General features: G+C 32.3%; 1 long non-coding RNA gene and 1 other non-coding gene across 2 annotated transcripts; one reads left to right on the forward strand and one right to left on the reverse strand.

Annotated features, from left to right (window-relative positions):
- On the reverse strand, positions 1 to 5,824 carry LOC121216030 (uncharacterized). The gene is made up of 3 exons (XR_005912013.1): positions 5,608 to 5,824; positions 2,574 to 4,607; positions 1 to 2,381 (listed from the first exon to the last, which is right to left on the reverse strand). It is a non-coding gene; the product is annotated as an uncharacterized lncRNA (long non-coding RNA).
- On the forward strand, positions 3,958 to 4,064 carry LOC121216503 (small nucleolar RNA R71). The gene has a single exon (XR_005912684.1). It is a non-coding gene; the product is annotated as a small nucleolar RNA R71 (small nucleolar RNA).
- Positions 5,825 to 12,422: the final 6,598 nt, after the last annotated feature.

The raw sequence follows: 12,422 nt of genomic DNA on the forward strand, positions 1-12,422 counted from the left end.
TCACACAAAAACTTCCATCCTCGTTTCTCAATAATTTCCCGTATGACTGTTGGTATAACATACTTACTATCAAGTTGAAAACCCTTTTCTCGAAACATGGGTTTTTTCTTGAAAATTCTATGTATCTTGCTTTTATTCCAGGGGTTCGAAACCAAGGCTGAAACTCATCATCTTCAATCTCTGAATTCTTCTTTTTCCAATTCATTCTTAGTCTTTAAAAACAATCGAGAAAAAAAGAACTTTAGTAGAAAAATAAATTCCAACTGCCGAAGGACGCTACTGGTGCTATCGGCTAGTGGCGCACAAGGCTCGATAGGATCGATGATGGCCGCAAGCAACCGATGTTCACCGATTGTATTTGATAAGATTCGATGGCTACCACAAGCACTCGACAGGGGTCCATGGTGTGCGGCATTGGAGCGCATGGGGGCTTACTGCTGTGTGGTCAAAGGACGCACGCTAGGGTATAGAGTGGCTGATCGCGCAAGGCCTTGCTGCACGTGGGGGTGAATAGTGCTGCTGGGCTACGGATTACACAAGGCTGACTACCATGCGACCGCAAGGCCGGGTAATTGGAGCACAGCGTGGTGGGGTGCGATGGCCGATGAAGGAATGGACAGCCACGACAATTAGGAAGGCGGTAACTGAAAAGAAATAAACAAGAAGGAAAAATAAAATAGGAAAAATAATAGTAATAAATTAAGCCGAATTTTATTTAGGTTAAGAATTTAACCTAATTTATAATTAAGAGTTTTATTAGTATTATTATACCTAGTTACCTTTTATTTATTTACAAAACTTACTTATTTTGTTGACAACTAATTAAAAATAAAATTAAATTAAAATTAAGATTAAGATTAAATAAATGAAAATAAGATGAAAATAAAAATAAAAATAAACATAAACATAAACATAAAACTTATTTATTTACAAAGAAAATAATAATCTTCCTACATAAACAAAATTTCATGGCTCGGTTAAAATGAGTGAGGTGTTTTTCCACTCAACTTCACCGGTCAAGTAATGTTTCAGTCATTGACCATTAACCTTAAACATACCTCCTTTATTGTCTCGGAGTTCAACTACTCCGTATGGAAAAACCTGGTTAATCGTAAAGGGTCATGACCATCAGGATTTAACTTTACTTGAAAAGAACTTCAATCAAGAATGGAATATAAGGACATGTTAATCAACTTCGAACACACAGGGACGAATGTGCTTCTCATACCATCTTTTTTATTGTTCTTTGAAAATTTTGGTGTTCTCATTAGAGAACAATCTCATCTCTTCCAACTCATTGAGTTGTAACATCTATTTGTATCTGACAGATTTCGAGTCTAGATTGAGTTGCTTAAGAGCCTAATGGGCCTTATGTTGAAGTTCCAATGGTAAATGACAAGCTTTTTCATACACTAAACTGTAAGGATACATCCTTAAAGGAGTCTTAAATGTCGTTCGGTAGGCCCATAAAGCATTATCAAGTCTCGAGACCAATCTTTTCGAGTTGGACGTACTACTTTCTCAAGTATGTCGTTTATTTCTTTATTTGCAAACTCAGCTTGGCCATTCATTTGGGGATGGTAAGTTGTAGCTACTTTATGCTTTACATTGTATTTATCTAACAACCACATTAGCCATTTATTCACAAAATGGGATCCTTCATCGCTGATTATAGCTCTAAGAGTCTCGAATCTCTTAAATATATGTTTTCGAAGAAACCACATCACTACCTTGGCATCATTAGTCAGATATGCCTTGACTTTCACCCATTTGGATGCATAATCAATGGCTACCAAGATGTACCTATTACCATAAGAAGAAGGAAAATGATGTAGAAAGCCAATACCCCAAACATCAACTAACTTTACCTCGAGATTGTTGGTTACTGTCATCTCATTCCTTCTAGCCACGTTTCTGACTCTTCAGCATTGATCACAATCTTTCCCATAAGTATATGCATCTTTAAAAAGGGTCAGCCAAAAAAATTGGCTTGTAATACTTTAGCTATAGTTCGTGACCCTCTAAAATGTCCCCCACTCGGGGATGGATGGCAATGGTACAAAATATCTACTACTTCTCTCTCAGCTACACACCTTCTAATCATCTAGTATGTACGTTGCTTAAACAAATATGGTTCCTCCTAAAAATAATATCTAACATCATGAAGGAATTTCCTCCTTTGTTGATATGTCAATTTGGGCGGCATTAAACCATTAGCTAAAAAATTAGTATAATTAGCAAACCAATGAGTATTATGGAAGTGACTTGCCTCAAAGATATGTTCGTCTGGAAAGTACTCATTAATAGGAACTAAGTAGCGGGTATCGTCTTTTTGCTCTACTTTGGGTAGATGGTTTTCCACTTGATTCTCTACTTCTTCCCTATCATGTATCACCAAATCAAATTCTTGGACTAATAAAACCCAACGAATCAATCGTGGTTTTGAATCTTTCTTTGAAAATAAATATTTAATGGATGTGTGATTAGTATAAACTGTCACCTTTGTACCTACAAGATATGAACAAAAATTTATCAAAGGCAAAAACAACAGTTAGTAGTTCTTTTTTTCTTACCGTATAATTTAATTTTGCTCCCGTCAAGGTTCAACTAGAAAAGTAAATAGGATGGAAAATCTTATTCCTCCATTGTCCCAACAAAACTCCTACTGCATAGTTGTTCGTGTCGCAAATCAGTTCAAATGGTGAACTCCAATCTGGGGTAATAATGATGGGAACTAAAATTAATCGTTTCTTCAACTCCTTGGTCAAAGCTACTGTTTCAAATTCTCCCAACCATCTCTTCTTAGAGAGGATATCTTTCATGAATTTTACATAATTTTACATTTGTTCCAGAGCCTCAACCAACAAAATGTTGATATGTAACTGCTTAAGTACATCTAAGAATTTCTTAAATTGTACCTCTTGTTATTACTTCTGGAATCTCTATGGGTAAGGAGGTGGTGGATTTTTTACCTTAACTGGATAAATTTTCAGAGGTAGTGTTGGTTATGCATTCACCATGGGTATTAATTTTTCAAGACTACTCTACTGTGGTTGTGCCTTAATGGGGGTCACATGAGCAGGATTTTGCACTGTAAGAGATTCAATTTCTGGTTGAACTTCCTTTTGATTTTGGACAACAACAGGCTCACCTTTGGATTCAATAATTGTTGGTTCCAACACCTTTCCACTCCTCAAAATAATAGTTATACACTGTTCTTTGCCTATGCTTCTGAGATTCTCCGTATCACTTGTCAAAGCACCTTGAGGTTTGTTTCTTAACTCATTAGCTAACTATTCCATCTGGTTCTCCAGATTCCCTAGAGTCGCATCATTTTTAGTATATATGCTTTCAATAGGTTCTCCAAACTATTTGAATACTTGGCTGGCTAAGGTTTTTGCATCTGTTCAAAAAAACCTGGCAAATTATTTGAACGAGAAGGCATATAGGAATTACTTGGACTAGTCCATTGATCATTCTAAGAGAAATTAGGATGATTTCGCATGAAGGGTTATAGTGGTTTGATTGTGGACCTCGGCTATTCCTATTTTGATGTTGGTTTCCCATTTAGTGATAGATTCAAGGTTTGATGGGTATTCTTCAAATGTGTGACCATCACCACAATAAACACATACGATGTTCTCGACCTGACTTGGTTGATGGCCTGTCATGTTAGTGTTGCAACCATTAAAAGAAATATTTTTAACCATGGAAGTCATAGTAGATACCTGAGCTGCTAAAGACTTAAAAGCATCAACTTCGTGAACTCTCGCTACTCTTCTTCTTGTGGCTACTCGATGGGTAGGCCATTGGCAGTTATTACTTGAAATTCTTTCAAGAATCTTATACGCTTCATTGTATAAGTTTGAAAGAATAGTTCCATTAGCTGAAACGTCTACCACTATTTTCATATAGGCGTTGACACCATTATAGGTCTCTAGTTGAATGCAATGAGGAATACCATGATGAAGGCATTTTCTTAATAACTCTTTAAATTGTTCTCATGCCTCATACAAGGACTCATCATCCGACTGTTGAAATGTGGTAATTTCATTTCTGAGCTTAGCATTCTAGCTTAGTGCAAAATACTTCATTAGAAAAAGTTCTGCCAATTATTGCCATGTGAAAATAGAACTGAGTGGTAAGGAATTCAACTATGCTCATGCATGATCTGGACACAAATATGAGAAAATCTTCATTCTTAAGGCATCTTCAGATATCTAGTAACTTGAAAGAGTCACTTCCATAAATAAGCGGAGGTGCAAATGCGGATATTCAACAAGCATCCCACTAAACTATCCCATTATTTACAACATCTAGGACATCACTGGTTTTTAAATCAAAATGAGGGGCCCCAATCTCGAGTCTTACAATCCTTAGATTGAGTTCGTTGAATAAGGGCACATCATACTGACTAATCACTCGATCTTTGTCATCAGGAACAAAAATCAGATTTTGACTATTACAGGCTGCGTCTTCTCTTGGATTTTGATTCATTTTTTCGACTTCTCTTTGGGCTAATTGTTCCCTTCTTATTTTCCTAAAAGTACTTTCAATTTCTAGATCAATTGGCAATAGATCGATAATTTGGTTTATTTTCATAAACCCTGAAAAATCAAAAAAATAATAAAGTTAAAATTAATAATAGAAAAAATAAAAAATAAAAATAATCCAAACTAAAAAATAATTATCTTCACAAATAACAACATAATAAGATCTCTGGCAACTGCACCAAAAACTTGTGCCGTGTGATTATGTGCAAGTGTACACGATTGTACAAGTAATAAGTAGTAAGTGAAGAGTATCATCTCCACAGGGACTGTTCTGTGAATTATTTGCAATGTCAATTTTAATCAATTTGGAAGAAAACAAATAAAAGAGAATAGTGTTGATGAGAATCGTAATTTAAGTTAATAAGGAAGAAATAAGAATTCAACGACCCACAAAATAAACAACATACCTTGCATAAGATAATCACAACAGGAAATAAACACAAGATTTAATATAATACAACATGAATAGACTAAAATAAATATTTCACTTAACAAGAATTTATTGGTATTTATAGAAAGAATATCAGGAAGGATCGTGACAATATGAAAATTCATTAAACCCATTTTATTTAAGGAATAGGCTTCTCTTGAAGTGCTATTATGTTCCCAAGCTAATTAGCATATGCCTATGTCAAAACCAACCTGGAAATCACCCTTTCGGGCATTTACACAGTTTATGCATACAAAAATTATCTTTCGATATCGACATGATATGCACCATTTAGGTCTTTTGTCAATTAACCATTACCTCTTTTCAGATTAAACAATTCATTAATTAACCTAAAAATGTTGGTCATACATTTACAAGTATAATCATGAATTAAACCTAAATGAATGAAATATCATTTGCACAAAATATTCAGAAAACAAAAACCAATTTACTCAAATCAAGATTCATTAAGTCATGTCATATCAAACTGAAAACTTAAATCTGAGATGCAATATTATCTCTCGACAGAGAAAACAATAATTAACAGTAAAGAGAAGGGAAGGAAAGATTGGCCGAGGGGGATTATCCACAACCATTTCACAATAAGAAGAGGAAATAATTAACTGCAGGGGGTTATCTATGATTGCTCATTACGGCTTCCCATGGTGGCTCTCCTCCTCATTTTTATGCTAAATTATCTAGACATTTTCAAGTCATCCTCATAACTGCTCTTATTTCGGCAAGTTTTTTACTTATTTTGTGGAAATAAAGTGTTTAACAAGCCATGAGTATGTCAAGAACACTTTAGAAAAGAAATGATGTATCCTCAATGGTGTGTGGCGTGTATCTATCTCTAGTGTGGTGTGTTGATGAATGAAAATGAAGTCCCTTTTTATAACCTCTAGCCCTCAACTTTTCTTGCTAATAATAGCAAAGTGAATCCTTGATTCTCTCCTCTACTTGTGTCGTCCCTTGTATGGTGGAGGAGTGGTTGCTTCCATGCTAATTTTAGCAAGAAAGTTAGCTTGATTTACTCTTCCCTTGATATCATTCCTTTCATGGTGGAGGATTGGTTTTTGACTTGCTAAATTTAGCAAGGTAGTTAGCTTATTTTCCTCCAGGTGTGGCCGGTCAATGAGTGGTCAACGGTGGTAGTTTGTGATGGTTGAAGCTTATTTCAAGGGGAATATCATGCTAATTTTTATTTGGTGAATATTGGGGTCAAATTTATTATATTTAGGAATTGAATGGTCGGTTAGGGACTGCTAATTTTAGCAGTGGATGTTGCCATTTTATTTCATGGTCAAGTGGGTAAGTGGAATGGTTTTGGGCCTCTAATTTACACAATACTGGTGCTCAGTAAAATTAATTCTGGATCAACACCATTTTAAAGCCTATGTGACTGCATTGTGAATCTTTCAACCTGTACATGTTGAAGACCCAAATACGACCAAAATTTTTCCATCCTTTTTCTTAACCCAATTATTACCAAAAATTAGCAAAATAACATGTATTTAACATAAAATTCACAAAATTAACACATTCTTATGGAAATAATAAAATATCATGAAATTAAGTGAAAAACACAAAAATTGGTATTTAGTTACTCGGAATCTGCATAAATTGTACATAAAAGAGTGATGAAATATCTATATATTTTAAATTTTACACCTATATATATTGTCATCCATAATAAATCCAGTTCCCATTGAACTGAATATTTAGACATGTTATATTTTTTAGAATAACTCTATTCGGTTGTTAAGGCTCCATTCATCCAACTGGATGCTTCGTTACTATTTCCATCCAATGATTTTGGACAATCTAGTTCAAGATGGTTAGCAGCAACACATGATTCTTCATAATCCAAGTTGGGAACATCATGCACGACCTTATCTAATGGGGTTTGTTGCAGATCCATCATGAGCAATCTTTGGTTTTTCTTGATCTCTCATTCTTCGTAAAATCCTTCCTCGTACACTTTTTCGTCATACAATGTAGACATTTCGTGTTCCTCATCCTAACTGTTATTATCATCAAACTCGTAATCAACCTGATCCATGATTAAATTAATCCGTCAACAAGGTAGCTAAATATAAAATAAAATAAAAATAACTAAAAAATGAAAAATAAAAATTAGCACACTATGTAAGTTGTTCGTCTTTCGATTAATATTATTTTACAAAACAATTAACTCAATAATAATTTTCATCATCGCAATCCCCGGTAACAATGCCAACAACTTGACCGCCTCCAAACGTGTGAACATTTAGAGTTAAAATCGTTCAAATAAATATATGGAAATTAGGTGCGGTATCTGCAAGCAAACATGTCAAATTGTAATACGGATTTTCGTTAAAATGGAACACTAGTAAGTATGTCAAGGATCGTACCCAATGGATTACGGATTAGAGAAATTTATTATTAAATTAATTACCAAAAATAATTACTAATCTAACCGATTTACAAGTTAGTAGTGCAAATTCAAATTAAAATATTAATTAAACTAATTAAATTAATTATCCCAAAATATCCTAATAAAATTAATTAATCTAAAATAACTTAATGGAAGTTCCTATTCTTAGTGTTGATGATGCAAGTTCTCGGCCTATTATCGATTAAATCACTAATTATCAATTAAGTCGCTAATTACCCTCAATTGAGTTATTTACCACCCTTAACTAAGAATACCCTCTCAGTCTCATCCTCACTAAGGATTACCACCTAAGTCACCCTTTCGATCTCTTCCTAGGCATACGGATACCCTCTCGGTCTCACCTTTCTCGATATTCTACTAGGGGAGTCACTCCCGATTATACTAAGTACTCTTGAATAAATTCTCAATTTTAGGTAAATAATTTCTTAATTAATAAATCAGATCCATATTCGAAACATGCTAGAGGAGAGAGAATAAAAACAACATAGATCGATAAATATGTTTGAATTCAACCTATTTTTCCAATTTTTTTAGCATATTTACCTAAATTAATCGTAGTTAACCATGTATGTATACTAACTTTTTTATAATATAATATGTACTAAATATAATAATATTTGTATTATAAAATAAATTCATTTTAATTATAATATTCATTTTAATTATATAAACATTAATTAATTTTTTGTTTAAAGTAATTTAACTACTTGAATTAATCAAATAATAAAGAGGATAAACACAAATATAAGGATTCTAATGATCCTATTTTATTGTTTGGTTAGGTTTATGGATGCAAAAATGTAACGACCTACTTTTTAGTGGTGTCAAAAAATACGATTTCAGAACCCCATTTCTATAAACCAAGCCCGTAAATATAAAATAGGAATATTTACAGAGTTAATATAAAAACATTTTGAAGTTCTATTAAGTAATTTAGCCAAAAAAAATGGTTAATTAAGGCTCAAGGACTAAATTGTAAAAGTCTAATTACTATAGAGTTTTAATTAAAAAAGGCTTGGGAACTTAGATAGCAATTATCCAATTGACCAAAATGGTAAATAAACCAAATTTTAGCATGTCTTAGTGGATGATTTTGATGATGGCCACTTAGTTTAGTTAATTAGTAAATTAAAACACGATTGATTTAATTAATTAAGATTAATCATAGTATGAATAGTTTGATAATGGAAAGAAAGATGATTTATCATCTTCTTCCACCCTTCATCCAAAAGAAGAAAACCAAACTCCATTGTTGAAGCTTTAGATATAAAGCCATCTATTCAAGTAAGCCCCTAGGCCATTTTTCTTTAATTGGTTATGGAAATTAAATCATGGGAGCTTGATTTAGTTAGCCTATGTACCATTTGTTCAATTTTTGAAATTTTATAAAGTTTCCATAATTGTGAAATTGATGAATTAGGCTTGAAATTGATAGAAATTAAGCATAGATTATGATAAAGACTAAATTGTAAAGCTCAATAAGCTTGATTTTTAACTTTGTTACATTAGGGACCAAATTGAATAAATTTAAAACCTATCATGAAATTATGTTAGGAATAGAAATTCTAGTGTCCCTAATAAAAGAATGTGAAAGCATATTTTAATCTGATGTTAAATATCGAAAGATATGCTTATCCCGTGTTTAGGGGTTAAATTGAATAGAATGCAAAATATGTTTGCCTTTATATTTGATTTTCAATTTGATAAAAATTGATATTTTTTATTTGTTGAATTATCATTCGTAGCTAAAGACGACGCCGAGCTGTCGAGAGGGAAAGGAAAAGCGAGAGTTGTTGATGACTGACGCGAGATTTCGGTTTGTACCTTAATGATTCGAGATCAATTTAATTATTTTCATATTCCTGTTAATTTCATGATTGAATATTGAGGTGATTATATATTGGTCATATGATTTGATTTGTAGTGATAGATACTAAATATCGAGATAATGGATTGAATTGAATAAAATAGAAAATAGCATGATTATGTTGGGACTTAATCTGTGATATTAAAATGGTTAGAATTGTGACATGTGGTATTGGTTTTATATATGAATTGATAATGATGATATACAAATTGGTTAAATAATGTAATAGGAACATTGATTACCCTATTAGTTGTTCGGACAAGTTCGGATATAATTTATATGCCATAGGGTCAGGTATAATGATTGAAACCATTGTTGTCGGGCTACTTGGGGTGGTAGAATGTATATGTATAGTCATCGTTGTCGGGAAACCAGGGGTGACAGAAAAATCAAATTATGAAAACCATTGTTGTTGGGCAACCCGAGGTGGTAGTATGTACGTGTTTCAGAGTCATCGTTGCCGAGCAACCTGGGGTGATAGAGTATTAGATCCGCGTATCCATTCTAAGTTCGCCTAGTTATTAGGGTTATATAAATATGAATTGGTAAGTGGTAAATGAGATGGATGAGATTGAATTAGTATGATTGAATAAATGTTATATCTAGAAAAATGATAGCATGTGAAAGACCGTGTGAGTCGCATTAAAACAAGCCCTAAGGGGTAAATTGAAATTGAACGAGTCAGTAGACTCAAGTAAAGGAATGAAATCATAAAAAAATGATTAAAAAACATTGGATGAAAATGATATCGAATGTCATATTGATGCATACACGAATATATGAAATGGAAATGGAAATGGAAATGGTTGCATATTTGTCATTAGAAAGCATGATATAAAATGTTTAGTTTGATCATCAATTGAAATGGTGTAAAAGAATTATAACAGCCCGTTTTCCCATAGTATTGGAAACAGTGGTTTTGGGATCACAGTTTTGATGTGTGAGTATGTAAATATTAATTATTTAATACTTACGAGGTCATTACTATCATATTAAAATTTGGTCCAAAAATGCATGGCCATGCTCAAATAAGCTAATATGAGATATCACACTTATTTGTTTATTGTAGTCTACTCAGAATATCAAGAAATATGAGATTGAACTATACAATTGAGACTAAACCATGACTTGTGTCCAATCTAGATTTAAAGGATAAAAGAATATAATACATAAAATGTTTATCACAAAAAAAGGTTATGTCGAATCTCGACTTCTTGTAACTTGGGTAGCAATGATGCATTGCTAGATGTCACTCATTGCTTGTAACATTAGAAATGTTCTAGTATTATTACCAACGTTACAAGAACCTATAGGGTTTACACCTTATGGTTAAAGCAAACAGACTTCACACCAATAGAATGGGAATATACCTTCTTACATACAACTATGGCAGATTCTTATAATTGGTGGATGAGTATCATGTGGTGGACAGTTTTGCCTAGCAGACAGTTTCGCCTAGCGAATAGTATTGCCTAGTGGACAGTATCTCCCATGGGACAGCATCTCCTGGAGAATAGTATCACTTGGGGGACAGTGTTACCTGACGGATACGATTCACAGCTGGTTGATGCGATTCACAACTTCTTACCAGAGTTAATATTTATAGAATTTAGTATTCTTTTGTAAAGAATATAATTTCCATATCTTCGATGATTTTCTCTGAAAAGTAAAAGGGAATTATTTTGTATTTAATATACAAGATATTATTAAAAGGAATAAAATTCTCGTATTATGTAAGTGTGAGTAAAAAAAATAAAACTAGGTCTAGCAGTCAAAAGTTTGGATACTCTTTGAAAAGTTCAAAAGAGTTTTATGTTCGTGATTGACTGGGTGTGTAACACCCCTAACCCATATCCGTCGCTAGAATGGGGTTACGAGGCATTACCGGACAATACACAACTTTCTTACATTTAACTAATCACCTTATAAAATTTGAATATTACATTATAATCATGCATTTATTACCATCTAATATAGCATATATCAAAATAGATTGATTAATAATATAAGCGGCAAAGATTCGTGAAAACATGGTCTATTAAATAGCATTACTCCTTGTATATATTAATACCTCAAAACATAATTACCATTTTCTTTAACCTGCTTTCATAAATAATAATACTAAATAAAAACATTACATGTCATTAAATATTAAAATAAACACATCACCATAATATCATACTATTTGACCGAATATAAGCATGTACTCAAACTACTCATTATCAATAATTAACATATGTTACTATTCATTTGGTAATTTTTTCCAAAGCTTGAGCCAAATGAAAATATATTTAATATTTATGCTTTAACAATGTCTACTATCAATTTAACTAAAACATTTAACAAGTCAAAACATTTCAAAGAACCAAACCCATATATCAAACATAATTTGCCTTTCTCATTAACTCATCACAAATGTACATATATGCATAATACATAACAACCATTTTGATTAACACTTTAACTACCCAAAATCGAATCGATACATGATAATATTACCTATCATGAAATATATAATAAAGGTCATATACAAGACTAATTTAATGATGTCATATTCGACTAATACATAATTAAACATATAACCAAAATTTTTATCAATTCCTTCTATATACCAATACCAAAATCAAGCATAACCACTATTAAATTTTTAAACTCAAATACTATGTTTCAATCAACCTACATTTTTTTTACCAAGATAAAAATGAACCAACTAACAAACCATTTATCAAACTCATAGGTACATATGCCAAATCACAACTAGTTCATAACCATCACACATAAATTATTTATCCAAATCATCCAATACAACACATTTATTTATTACCTTATATTCACTTATGTCATTTAATACTCTTATCAAAATGAACATCAACTAAGTCAACAAAATAAATCCTAAGGATTTCCAAAACATATCATAAATATAGACCATGACCGAATAATTCAAAGTCATTGACAATTACATTAAACACTTCACACATACTTACCAATACTAAACTATCATAACTTAAACATTATAATCCACACATCAAAATAATAAGCCATTTTCGCATGGCATATTATATACACAACATTCAAACATAAATCCAAAAGGTAGTATAGCCTATACATGCCATAGCTTCGAAATTTAATTTTTTA

The sequence above is a fragment of the Gossypium hirsutum genome, chromosome D04 (genome assembly GCF_007990345.1).
Source record: "Gossypium hirsutum isolate 1008001.06 chromosome D04, Gossypium_hirsutum_v2.1, whole genome shotgun sequence".
In the NCBI taxonomy this organism is placed as follows: Eukaryota; Viridiplantae; Streptophyta; class Magnoliopsida; order Malvales; family Malvaceae; genus Gossypium; species Gossypium hirsutum.